Raw genomic sequence first — 14,405 nt, forward strand, 5'->3', positions numbered from 1 at the left:
CAGAATTGCAAGAATGGCCGCAGACCAAGTAGCCAAGGACCGCGAGCGCGAGGACGGAATTGCAAGAATGGCCGCAGACCAAGCAGCCAAGGACCGCGAGCGCGAGGACGGAATTGCAAGAATGGCCGCAGACCAAGCAGCCAAGGACTCGAGCGCGACGAAAGAAACGCAAGATCGGCCGCACAACAAGAAGAAAATCGACTTGCTCTCGAATGCAAGCGCGATGAACGCAAAGCAGAAAGGGACGCCGAGCGAGAAGCTCAAAGGGAGATTCGCAATCAAGAATTTATTTTCCAATTGCTAGCCTCGAAGACCGAACCACCCAAAGATCGTGGGAGTTCGTCAAGAAGCGCAAGCCACGACACGGATTCCAACCATCCAGTTACAAAAAAGTTGACTTTCAGTAAGTATGACGGTAAGATGGATGCTACAGTTATTCATTCTTGGTTGCATCAATTTAATGCTTATTTTGTGACAACTAAGAAGACAGGAAATAGCAAAGTTTTGACGGTAGCTATGTACCTTGCCAGTGATGCCATCAATTGGTACCACACATGGCAAGAGGCACAGCTAGCTGCACACCTAGAGGCAGCCGACGATTTCACGTCCTTCTCTTTTAGTTGGGCTGATTTCCAAGACAAGCTCAAGGCGCGGTTTATGCCACCTCAGTACCTCGCACGATTGAAGGACGATTGGCACGCTCTCAAGCAAAATGGTATGCCGGTTATGTCTTTTTCTAATCGTCTTTTGCAGCTAGGTATCCAATTACGTATGTCGGATGATGAGCGCAAAGAGGCTTTTCTCTTTGGATTGGACGAGTATATCAAGTACGATGTCGAGGTATTCGATCCAATCGATCTCAACAAGGCGGTAGCGATTGCTCTCGCACAGGAGATGAAGCACAACAAGGGAAAGCCTAAGGAAAACAAGACTTCCACAAGTACCTCGCAGACTTCTCAGAACCCTCAGAACGGTAAGAATGGTAAGAATGATAACTCTTCTAACCAATCTTCCAACAGTCTCTCATCAAAGAATTCTTCCAATGAATCTAAGGGTAAGGCTAACACAACTGCTAAACCTAAGCTTACTCCAGATGAAAAGGTAGCACAAGGAATTGTTGGAGGATACATCACGTCGGAAGAACAAAGCACTTATTCTAAGTAAGGTCGTTGTTTTCATTGTCACATTAAGGTTCACATAAAGCGAACATGTCCTAAGCTTGAATCAAATGAATCTAAAGAACCCACAACACCGACTACATCTGTCAATGCAATGAATGATAACACGGGTGTGCCCAAAGTTTCCCAAGACCCTCCCATTGATGATTCTCTCATTAAATGTTACGATCGTACGTCGAGGCACCGTTTTTTCATATTGTTTAACCAAGGTAGTATGCATGATGTGATCAGTTCCTCTCTTGTTGAGAGAGCCCGCCTCGAAGTTAGTCCGAGATCTCCTATCGAGGTCTCTGGCTTTCGTCCCGGTATGGACGCTCTCATCACGGAGGAGTGCCTTGATGTGTTGTTTGCAATTCAACAGACTGCCTTCACTAGAAGATTTGTTGTTTCTCCTCTCTCGGGATGTGATATGATTTTAGGCATGAAATGGTTTCGTGAACTGAACCCTCTCGTTGATTGGGAGGCTAACACTTTAACTCTCAATGCCAAAAGTGATTCTCCTACTATTATTCATGGAATGGACATTGTTCCTTCTCCATCTCTCATTGCTAATATGCAGGACAAGATTGAAAGGATTCGGGATAAGGAGATTCTCTCAATCTCTTTTCCTCCGCAGCATGATACACAAAATTTGCAGGATAATGATTTTCATGATGATTTGGATGACAATGACAAGCATGATGATTTGCATGAAGATGATGTGATTGTTCACAAGGATGATGTGTTAGTGGATGCTTTTTCTAGCGAAGCTAACCTCGTTGTAGATTCGAGCAGTCACGAAGATCTGATCTTGGCTTTCAAGTCGAGGTCCAAAGAACCCCCACAAGAAGATTCGATAGATCCCAAAGAAGCGATCTTGGCTCTCGAGCCTTGGTCCAAAGAAACCTCACAGGAAGTATTATATGTTCGCATGATCGATATGTACGCATTGTTCGAGTGTTTCATTCGTGAAGGTTTCCTGTATTTTAGTCAACATCGTTATGTGATCCCTTTTACTAGGCATGACATATTGTATGTTGAGCACGTTTCTCTCATGGATGAGCACGAATGTAAGCGGATTGTTCATGAAAAGTTTGTATGTCAGGAAGTCACATTCCATGTCTCTTCCGTGGCATGAGACAGTTTCCGAAAGAGCACATGATTGTATGAGCACCAAGCATGGGCATTTCCATTCTGATTTGCCACAGTTGATTGATTTCGATCAAATAGAAACGATTCGACCTCATTGTTTGCATGTGTTTGATGAACGGGTTGTCACTCCGTCTCTATGTTCATCTACATTGCATACACAGTCTTTAGAAAAGACAAGATTTTTTTCCTTCACTTTATATGGAATAGGTATATTCATGGTTTTGTGTTGGAGATGGTTTCAAGAATTTTCAGCCATGGAGATTCTTGAAGACGAAAGAAACAGGATACTCGACGAAGTTGAAGCATCAAAGGAGCCACAGAAGACTTTGAGTCGCTTTCGGCGCGGCCCAAAGAAGCAAGCATTGCAGACCTTTATTCAAGTACCGCACGACCCACACATCAGAGTGGGCCGGCGAAGAGTCCCTTCCAGGATTTCGGATACTGTTGGCGATCTCCCTTGACGCCATACAGTTCGGTACCACTACCTCACTTTGAAAAGGAGGGGATGTCACGTGACACATCCCAACCCTATGTGTCCGTGGACAAGCTACACCATAGCAGGGTTCCTGTCAGTCCAGTCAGTTTAGATTAGCAGTGATCTGGCACTTTTGTGAGTCTATTCATAGACTGTGCATACCCAGTCACTTAACATCGATGCATATCCTCCGGTTGCACACAACATGATCATCGGAATTCCCAGCAGAATCCATTAGCATAAGTTAGGGGAATTTTCGAGTACATTAGCCTATTTTCATATTTTTGGTTATTTTCACTTATTATTTTTAAGTGACTTTCCAACAATAGTAGGTAGGGCAATTTTGCTAAGTTAATATATAAGCAAACCCAAGTTAGCAGTAATTGGCAGAAGAGGCAGTAAGAGCTTTCCGCTCAGCATTAGACCATCGCTATCCTCTCCTATTCCTCGGCGTTTTCTCTTCTAGCAGATCTTGGCGTTCCATTCCCAGTAACCATTGCTAGTACCTGTCACAAAGTGATGACGTGGCGGACAGTAGAAACCCTAATTTTTGCCAGAAACCCTAAAATTGCTGCAAACCCTAATTTTTGCCAAAAACCCTAATTTTCGAAAATCGCGGAGGCTGATTTTTTTTTTTGGAAAAATGATGAGCGACGCGAATTTTGCTTTTTTTTTATTAAAAAAAGACAAGATTCTCTAAGAGAGAGAGAGAACTGATGCTTTTTGTTTTAAAAGCTTTTGGGGCTCTGCTTTTGGGCATCCCTTGTAATCTTTAAATTAGTGGTGAGGGCCTCACTTCTCAGAGCATCTGGACGCAGAGTCTGAGAGTGAAACCCTAACCGCTCTCTTGTACTTTGATGATTGATTGGGGCGCCAGTCTTTGGGGTCAATATCTCTAGGCACGGAACTCCGCCGGGCCAGTGCAAATCTATTGTGATCTGTGAATTGTTTTGAAGTGGTTATTTGGTGCTGTCGCGGTTGATTTCTGACTTGGAGTGTCCAAGTCTGTTACAGTGGTATCAGAGCACGGCCGATTTCTCTTCTACGGGAAATCCGGTCCCCGATTTTTTTTTTTCCGCGGCACCTATGGCTTCAGGCAATGATCAGTCGACTCCTCTGCATCTGGAGATGCGGGCTAGGATCACAACGAAGATTCAAACAGAGAGTATGGCCCGCCTCGGCCTACTCAGGCGGAGCAAAGAGAGAGAGAGAGCGTCGTCAATTGATTGGCGATGCAACAAAGATGATGCTCAATTTTGCCAAGGACCCGAAGATGGCAAAATATATGAACCAGACCTCTTTGGAAGAGGTACAGATGGAGTGGCAAAGAACCACAACACCACTCCCGAAACCCGCTCTCAAGAAACCTTCTGCCTCCAAGATATATACGGAGAAGGAACTGGAGAACGTGGTTGCTGCACGGATTGCTCAGCTTTTCGACGTGCAAAAGAAAGGCAAAAAGCAGAAGAAAAGCACCGACTTTCCAGGTTATTTGGGTCGTCAGTCGACTTTTGACAAGGCAAAGAAACAGAAGAAGCGTGTTCAATTTGAAGGAGTACCTAGTTCTTCTTCTTCTTCTTCTGACAGTTCTTCTAGCTCCTCGGATTAGAGCGAAGAAGACAGAAAAGGTAAAAAGCAAAGCAAGAAACAAAGCTTCGGAAAGGGCAAGAAAAAGGCAAAGAAGGCTACATCTCGCCCAGAGACTGACAGTTCTACTGAGGACTCGTCTAAAGACAGCTCAGATTCCAATGATGGAAAGTTTTATGCGAACAAGAAGAATTTTTACAAAGCCAACCAGTATGACTTTCTCGAAGAAAAGAAAGAAAGTCCGAGAGTTTAAGGAAGGTGGCCACTCGATCAAGTTTGATACTTTTCAGGATACTCAAATGCTTCGAAGGCTGTCTTTTATACAGCAGTTTGACATCGCTTTCGCGGGAGGACGCTATTCAGAGCACTTCAAGATTCGGAGAGCTACCTCTTACCTTAAGGGGAATGCTCGTACTTGGTGGTCCACGCTTCTTTTAACAAGAGTGCGCCAGTTAAATGGCTGAAATTTAAGAAGCTTTTTATTTCTTCTTGGTTGACGCAAGAATATAAACGAGATGTACGAGCTGCTTGGAACCATCTTCGGATGACCAAGAAAGATACAATAAATGCTTATTGTGAAAGATTCTGGAGCTCTTTTCTACCCGCCTCTTCATTCAAGAAGATCTCGTTCAGAGAACAGATTGAGCGGTTTACCTTGGGTCTACCTACAGAGATCCGAGATCACTGCTTGGAACAGAAGTCAGCTTCTATTCAGGAGTTGATGAGTCATGCGAAGCAGGGCTTTGCCATTCACTCTGGCAGTCTTACCTACCCCACAGATGAGGCCATGACACAACGAGCCGAACAGACTTCTGGGAATGAAAGTAGAAAGAAAAAGAGCAACCCAGAGAAAACTGATGCACGACCCAAGCTTACTCTTGAGGAGAGAGCTTGCTTCTTCAGAGAGGGGAAGTGCTTTGGATGCGGGGAACATGGACATTTCTCCGTGAAGTGCCCTAATAAGGCACAAAAAGAACAGAATGATAAAGACGACGACAGGTCTGAGAGTTCGAGAGCAGCTGAGGAATGTGGCAGAAAGGGCAGATAGAAAAGCAGAACTGGTACCACATGGCGTGGGACCTGCACCGAATCTGATGAATGAAAGTACAAACTTTACCGCTTTTGGGGCAAAGTGAAGGATCAAGAAGCTCTTTTGAAGGAGCCAAGGCCAACTTCTTTTCACTTGGAATTGGTGGCTCGATTTGGAATTACGCTCGACAGACTGGCGCCACAGGCAGAGATAGTTCGACTGGCACCCGGATGGTATGTTGCCATTACACCGAGAATGGGCAAACTTTGTTTGCAATGACAGGGGTGTTCAGGGCACGCGAGTAACGTTCTACTCAGGATCCCTTGGTACCACAAGAACTACGCCGTGGTTGACTACCGGGCCGAGAAAGCGACTTTGATAAATGAAGGGCTTAGAGATTGTACTTGATGAACTTCAATTTCTTACTCATTCTTTTGGGAGAGACCTGAACGCTGGATAAAGGTTGAATGTCACAAAGTGATGACGTGGCGGATAGCAGAAACCCTAATTTCTGCCAGAAACCCTGATTTTCGGAAATCGCGGAGGCTATTATTATTATTATTATTTTTTTTGAAATGATGAGCGACGCGAATTTTGCTTTTTTTTATATAAAAAAAGAAAAGACTCTCTTAAGAGAGAGAGAGGACTACTGCTTTTGATTTTAAAAGCTTTTGGGGCTCTGCTTTTGGGCATCCCTTGTAACCTTTAAATAAGTGGTGAGGGTCTCACTTCTGAGAGCATTTGGACGCAGAGTCTGAGAGTGAAACCCTAACCGCTCTCTTGTACTTTGATGATTGATTAATACAAAAAGAAATACCGAAAGGGGCGCCAGTCTTTGGGGCCAATATCTCTAGGCACGGAACTCCGCCGGGCCAGTGCAAATCTATTGTGATCTGTGAATTGTTTTGAAGTGGTTATTTGGTGCTGTCGCGGTTGATTCTTGACTTGGAGTGTCCAAGTCTGTTACAGTGGTATCGGAGCACGGCCGATTTCTCTTCTACGGGAAATCCGATCCTCGATTTTTTTTTTTCCGCGGCACCTATGGCTTCAGGCAATGATCAGTCGACTCCCTCTGCATCTGGAGATGCGGGCTGGGATCACAACGAAGATTCCGGTAGAGAGTATGGCCCGCCTTGGCCTACTTAGGCGGAGCGGCGAGAGATGGAGCGTTGCCAGTTGATCGGCGATGCAACAAAGATGATGCTCAATTTTGCCAAGGACCCGAAGATGGCAAAATATATGAACCAGACCTCTTTGGAAGAGGTACAGATGGAGTGGCAGAGAACCACAACACCACTCCCGAAACCCGCTCTCAAGAAACCTTCTGCCTCCAAGAAATATACGGAGAAGGAACTGGAGAACGTGGTTGATGCACGGATTGCTCAGCTTTTCTACGTGCAAAAGAAAGGCAAAAAGCACGGCAAAAAGCAGAAGAAAGGCACTGACTTCCCGGGATATTTGGGTCGTCGGTTGACATTTGACAAGGCAAAGAAACGGAAGAAGCGTGTTCGATTTGAAGGAGTACCCAGTTCTTCTTCTTCTTCTTCTTCTGACAGTTCTTCTAGCTCCTCGGATTAGAGCGAAGAAGACAGAAAAAGCAAAAAGAGAAGCAAGACACAAAGCTTCGGAAAGGGCAAGAAAAAGGCAAAGAAGACTACATCTCGCCCAGAGACTGACAGTTCTATTGAGGACTCGCCTGCAGACAACTCAGATTCCGATGACGGAAAGTTTTATGCGAACAAGAAGAATTTTTACAAAGCCAACCAGTATGACTTTCTCGAAGATAAAAGCAAGAAAGTCCGAGAGTTTAAGAAAGCTTGTCACGATACTCAGATGCTTCGAAGGCTTTGTCTTTTATACAGCAGTTTGACATCGCTTTCGCGGGAGGACACTATTCAGAGCACTCCAAGATTCGGAGAGCTGCCTCTTACTTTAAGGGGAATGCTCGTACTTGGTGGTCCACGCTTCTATTAAGCAAGACTGTGCCAGTTACATGGCTGAAATTCAAGAGGCTTTATATTTCTTCTTGGTTGACTCAAGAGTTTGAGCGAGATATACGAGCTGCTTGGAACCATCTCCGGATGACCAAGAGCGATAGAGTGAATTCTTATTGTGAAAGATTGTGGAGCTCTTTTCTATCCGCCTCTTCATTCAAGAAGATCTCGTTCAGAGAACAGATTGAGCGGTTTGCCTTGGGTCTACCTACAGAGATCCGAGATCACTGCTTGGAACAGAACTCAGCTTCTATTCAGGAGTTGATGAGTCATGCGACGCGGGGCTTTGCCATTCACTCTGGCAGTCTGACCTACCCCACAGATGAGGCTATGACACAACGAGCCGAACAGACTTCTGGGAATGAAAGTAGAAAGAAAAAAGAGCAACCAAGAGAAAAATGATGCACGACCCAAGCTTACTCCTGAGGAGAGAGCTCGCTTCATCAGAGAGGGGAAGTGCTTTGGATGCGGGGAACATGGACATATCTCCGCGAAGTGCCCTAAAAAGGCACAGAAGAATGATAAAGATGACCACAGGTCTGAGAGTTAGAGAGCAGCTGAGGAATGTGGCAGAAAAGGCAGATAGAAAAGAAGAACTGGTACCACATGGCGTGGGACTTGCACCGAATCAAATGAATGAAAGTACAAACTTTGTCGCTTTTTGGGGCAAAGTGAAGGATCAGGAAGCTCTTTTGAAGGAGCCAAAGCCAACTTCTTTTCACTTGGAATTGGCGGCTCGATTTGGAATTACGCCCGACAGACTGACGCCACAGGTGGAGGTAGTTCGAGTGGCACCCGGATGGGATGTTGCCATTACACCGAGCATTGGCAAACTTCGTTTGCAACGACAGGGGTGTTCAAGGCACGCGAGTGACGTTCTACTCAGGATCCCTTGGTACCACAAGAACTATGCCGTGGTTGACTACCGGGCCGAGAAAGCGACTTTGATAAATGAAGGGCTTAGAGATTGTACTTGATGAACTTCAGTATCTTACTCATTCCCAAATACTCATTCTTTGGGAGAGAACTGAACGCTCGATAAAGGTTGAATATGTTTTGACCTGATCAAAAGAACGCCAAGATTTTTCTCCACACTCATGCCGATTGCTTTTTAGAGGGCATGAAGATCAAACCATTGATTTGATACCTAGAAGCACGCCACCGAATCGGCCACCTTACCGTGTGAGCCGAGTACAGAATGAAAAGATTATGAACCCAGTGAAAGACCTCTTGGAAAAGGGTCTTGTCCAGCCTAGTACTTCACCGTATTGCTCTCCAGTGTTGTTGGTTTTGAAGAAAGACGGATCTTGGAGAATGTGCATCGATTATAGCACTCTCAATGAAATCACCATCAAGAACAGATTTCCGATTCCTAGGATCGATGATATACTCGACAGGTTACAGGGATCCTCGTGCTTTAGCAGGATTGACTTGAAGAGTGGATATCATCAGATCAGGATAGTGCCGGGAGACGTCTACAAGACAGCATTTCGGACGACTTTTGGGTTATTTGAGTTTTTGGTAAGTCTTTTGGCTTAACCAATGCTCCTGCGACATTTAACCGGATGATGGATAGGATTTTTCGAGAGTACAGGCTATTTGTTGGCACTTTCTTTGACGACATCATTGTTTCTCCAAGAATGAGGCAGAACACAGAGATCATCTGCTTCAAGTCTTTCAGGCATTACGATATCACACGTTAGTGATTAATGCAAAGAAAAGTGAATTTTTCCTACCAAAGATACACTTTTTAAGACACTTTGTGTCAGCACAGCAGGAGTGCAAATGGACCCGGCCAAGATAGAGACTATCCGTGATTGGCCCGATTTGAGGAATGTCCATGAAGTTAGAAGCTTCGTGGGACCGTGTTCGTACTACAGGCGGTTCATACGAAAGTTTGCAGAGGTTGCTTCCCCTTTGCATACCTTGACACAGAAAGGAGTACCTTTTTCGTGGGGACCCACAGAGGTGACTGCCTTTCGGACATTGAAAGAGAAATTGACTACGGGACCTATTTTGACTTTGCCGGACTTGCAGAAGTCATTTGAAGTATATTGTGATGCTTGTGGTCGTAGTCTGTGTACGGTCTTCATGCAAGAAGGCCATGTCATAGCTTACGAGAGCCGTTTGTTCTCTAGGCCGGAGATGACAGCACAGTTCTATGAGAAAGAGCTTTTGGCGGTTATCCATGCTCTTACTCAGTGGCGGCAGTTCCTACTTGGAGCGGATTTTACTGTGTTTACAGACCATCAGAGTTTGCGCTACTTCTTGTCACAGAAGCAGTTTTCGGAAAAGCAGATGCGGTGGGCGAACATCTTGTCACAGTTCCACTTCCAGATGTCCATGTGCAGGGACAAAAGAATGTGGTGGCAGATGCTTTGTCTCGGAAACCGTTGGTTTTGGCTATTTCCGCGATACATCATAGGAGCTTCGAGGATATGGTCGATCAGTATGCCACAGATACAGATTTTGCAGATATTTTCACACGGATACGGGATGGGGAGACATTAGCGGGATACTCCCTTCGGGAAGGCTACTTGATAAGAAAGACTATGTTGTGTGTTACATAGCCGTTGAGGGATAAGGTTATGACTGAATGCCACTGTCCACCTTTTACGGGTCACCGCGGCATTGCTACCACCATGAAAGGGGTAGAGAGATACTTCTTTTGGCCGTGACTCAAGAAGGATGTGAAAGACTTTGTGCGTAGTTGCTCGGTATGCTAGAAGTCAAGTTTGACAGGCATAAGGCACAGGGATTGTTACAGCCTTTACCCATACCCACCCACCCCTGGGAAAGTATTGCAATGGATTTCATTTTTGATCTCCGAAGAACACAGAATGATCACGATGATTTTCCGATTACATGGCATGTCTGAGACGATTGTCTCCGACAGAGACCCCAGATTTATGAGTTTGTTTTGGAAGGCAATTTGGGAGAACATTGGCACGCAGTTGCAGTTCTCGTCATCGTTCCACTTGCAGACTGACGGGCAATTTGAGATTGCCAATTCAGTGATTTTAGATTTATTGAAGTCTTGTATCTCGGATCAGAAGACTCAATGGAAAAAGAACCTATCTTTGGTGGAATTTGCCTACAATAACACGATACACTCTTCGACGGGGAAGACGCCATGTGAGATTGTTGAAAGTGCTGCGAAGGTTCCATCCTTCCTGAGCACGAAAGATTAGATATTGGAAGCGGATGAATATTCGCGAGATTTGTATACGGCTTTTGCCAAGGTTTGCGAGACTTTGCAGGAGTCTCAAGAACGACAGAAAAAGGCAGCTGATCGCCATCGTCGCGACTTGAAACTGAAGGAGGATGATTGGGTGCTCTTACTTTTGAGAAGGCATGCCTAAGAAAGAAAAAGGGAAAGGAGAGGCTTTTTCCAAAGCTTAGTATGTGATACTACGGACCTTTCCAGATTACTGAAAAGATGAATGATGTCTCCTTCTGATTGAAACTGCGAGATACTTGGAGGATTCACAATGCATTGCATGTGAGTTTCTTGAACCATGTTAAGGGTGATGTGCTTGATGATGGGGAGCCTGATGAGCAACCCAAAGTGGAAGAAAATGAGGAGATCCTTGTTCCTGAGCAGATTTTGGCACATAACGATACGAAGAAAGGTAAAGTCCGAAGGCGGTTCTTGGTTTAGTTCAAGAACTTTCCTGCATGTGATGCGAAGTGGATGGAGGAGGAGGACCTAGCAGATACTCCTCGGATTGTGAAACTTTACTTCGATGTTTTTGTTTAGCATAGTCTACTCCAAACAGAACCCAGAACTCAGCTTGGCCGAAGATCTGGTGGAGTGGGATGCACAGGAGGGGAGTTACTCCGCTCCCTTGTCAACAGATGCCTTGATTTTGATACTAAAGTCACTGATGTCTCTTTGAGCTTCAGGGATACTGAGAGCTGACAGTATTCTGTTGGATGACTTTATGAAATGGAATTCCTGATAATGATACTGATTTGTTCTTGACCTCTTTTGAGTGCAGGAGCTGATGGCCGAAATGACTGCAACATTTTGGTCTGACTGATCTCGAATAGACATGGTTGCAATAGGGGTTAGTCAATCGGACATCGATGAGGTCCCGATTGGACCTAGATGTGATTGCTAGCTACATTGCTGATAAATCATGGTCTAAGATCCGAATGAATGTTGAATGTCATGTGATGTCCTGTGATGTCGTGTGATGTGACTGTCGATTTTGTACATGTGCTAGATGTGTGTTCCTAGTACGTAGGTACTAACAGTCAGTGTCTGCTAAGACGGTTTATGGCTTTTGTCGGTTTTGCAGGCGTACTCGCGGTTGATTACAATGCTTTCAAGAGGGGGGTATGTCACAAAGTGATGACGTGGCGGACAACAGAAACCCTAATTTCTGTCATAAACCCTAATTTCCGGAAATCGCGGAGGTTGATTTTTTTTTTTTTTGGAAAAATGATGAGCGACTCGAATTTTGCTTTTTTTAATAAGAAAAAGAGAAAAGACTCTCTAAGAGAGAGAGAACTGATGCTTTTTATTTTAAAAGCTTTTGGGGCTTTGCTTTTGGGCATCCCTTGTAATCTTTAAATTAGTGGTGAGGGCCTCACTTCTGAGAGCATCTGGACGCAGAGTCTGAGAGTGAAACCCTAACCGCTCTCTTGTACTTTGATGATTGATTAATACAAAAAGAAATACCGAAAGGGGCGCCAGTCTTTGGGGCCAATATCTATAGGCCCGGAACTCCACCGGGCTAGTGCAAATCTATTGTGATCTGTGAATTGTTTTGAAGTGGTTATTTGGTGCTGTCGTTGTTGATTCTTGACTTGGAGTGTCCAAGTCTGTTATAGTACCCTCCAGATCTTGGCGTTTTTCCCATTAGCACCAAGGCAGCCAGTGCAGCCCACTCAAAAATGCCAGCAAGCCAGATTCATTCAGCGTTTTTGCTTAGCTTTAGGACCCCTTTCACACCAGCGTTTTTCAGCATGGATATGCCTGCACAACCAGCATTTTCAGCATACAGTAGTGACGTTAAAACGTAGCCTGAAGAGCAGATGCATCAGCGTTTTTCATCATCATTTCAGCCTCGAATGAACCAGTCATTTTCAGCCATGGAAATAGCAAGAAAACAATCATTTTCAGCCACCAAGACAACCACGAAAATCAGCCAATAGAAGATCAGAGATTTCAGCCTTAGTCGCCGTCATCATCACCGTCGTCGTCATCGGTATAGTCCCATTGCATCAGTCCATTGCATACGCATTGTACACCTTTGTGCAATCAAAGTAGACCACTCTCGCCGACGAGAGTGGGGCCTTCGGAGGAGGGTTTTTACAACCTCTCGGGTGTCTCATCTCTTCTCTCTCCTTCTCTCAGTCTCATTCACTTGCACGCACAATATCCACTCACTTTGTTCGTGATCATAGCATTCTCCATAAGACGGAAAGCTCTCTCTTTCCCTAAGAACTAAAGGAACCTTGAGCAATAAGGATCACTAATCTTGAGAAAATACAACATTCATTCCGCTGCACCTTACAACAAGGATGCTTACAAAGATGACAAGCAATAATGTCAGGACTTGGGATTTAGAGCTATCTTATGCTCTATAGACTTACAAAAAAGCAATCAAGTCAAGTACCGGTTTCTTTCGCTTCCACCTAGCTTTTGGCAAAGAGGCTTTGCTTCTTATTGAGATGGAGATACCAGCTTTAAGGCTGATGGTAAAGCTTAGAGATGAGCCTCATGATGCACTCAAAGAGAGGCTTTTGTATTTGCAAGCTTGATAATACTTTTCAAAAGAAATTTCAAATAAAGTGGCAAGGTTCTTTCTTGGTTTTGAACAGGTTTCCAAATGGCACATATCAGCTTGCTGACTTGGATGGTACCCCGCACAAAGCGCGGAATGGCTATAGGTTGAGGTATGGTGCCAGGTTGATGGCTGTGGTTGAGGGTGAGTCTTCATTTGAAGAAGTTTTTTGATTGTGTGGCTGATTATGAAGATGAAATAAAGGCTTCATCACTTGGTTTACAAGTTCTCTTTTCTAATGCTGATCATGAAAGATCTAGCATGCTGGTGTGGCATTTCCGAAGCTTTGCTTTTTGCCCTTTCTCCTCGCTCGAGTCAGAAGAGCAAGAAGAATTGTCAGAAGAAGAGGAAGAAGAACTGGGTAGTCCTTCAAAGCGTACACGCTTCACTCTGCTTTCTTGCAGATGGAAAAGAAGATTGAGGGCCCAAGTAACCAGGGTAGTCAGTCCCCTTCTTGCACTTTTTCAATTGCTTTTTGGATTGATTTTTCGCGTCCAAAAGCTGACTGATCTGGGTCTGAACCACCTCCTGAATTTCTTATTCAGTAAACATCCTCGGAGAAGGAGGTTTCTTGATTGTCGGTTTGATGGGTGGCTCGGTGGCTTTTTGCCACTGAGTGTGCACTTCAACGATGGATTGCTGAGACAAAAAATATTGCAAACTGAGGGTCTTTCACAAATTTAATCATCTGCTTTGTGCACTCGTCAATCTGTTGTCGATGCTGCATCTCTTGAAGTTCATATTGAGTAGGCCGAGGTGGCCCATACTCTTCCTGTGTTAAATTGTTAAAATCTTCTGCACGATCTCCTCCCGCATCAACAGATGTAGAAGAAGTCGACTGATTCTTTTCGAAATCCATAAGTGTCGTGAAATAAGGGATCGATTTCCTGATAGAAAAGAAATCGGCAGTGCTCTGATACCACTGTAACAAACTTGGACACCCCAAGTCAAGATTCTACCGCGACACAGCAGAGATTCACTTCAAAATAATTAACAGTTCACAAGAGGATCGACAAGGCGTTCCGTGCCAATAGGTATTGGCCCCAAAGACTGGCGCCCCTTTCGGTATTTATTTTTATATTGATCTGTGAGCAAAGTACAATTGAGCCCGCGGGTGCTCACTCTTAGACTCTGCGTTCAAATGCTCTGAGAAGTGAGCCCCTAAGGCCGCTTATAAACATTACAAAGGGTTGCTAAAAGCAGAGCCCAAAAGAA

The 14,405-nt window shown here is 44.7% G+C and overlaps 1 protein-coding gene across 1 annotated transcript in view; it reads left to right on the forward strand.

Moving 5' to 3' along the window:
* Positions 1-14,405, forward strand: part of LOC147440995 (uncharacterized) — a 60,053-nt gene that overhangs the window by 7,741 nt on the left and 37,907 nt on the right. The window lies entirely within an intron of this gene.

This window comes from Adiantum capillus-veneris, chromosome 15 (genome assembly GCF_014529385.1).
Source record: "Adiantum capillus-veneris isolate H3 chromosome 15, ASM1452938v2, whole genome shotgun sequence".
Lineage (NCBI taxonomy): Eukaryota > Viridiplantae > Streptophyta > Polypodiopsida > Polypodiales > Pteridaceae > Adiantum > Adiantum capillus-veneris.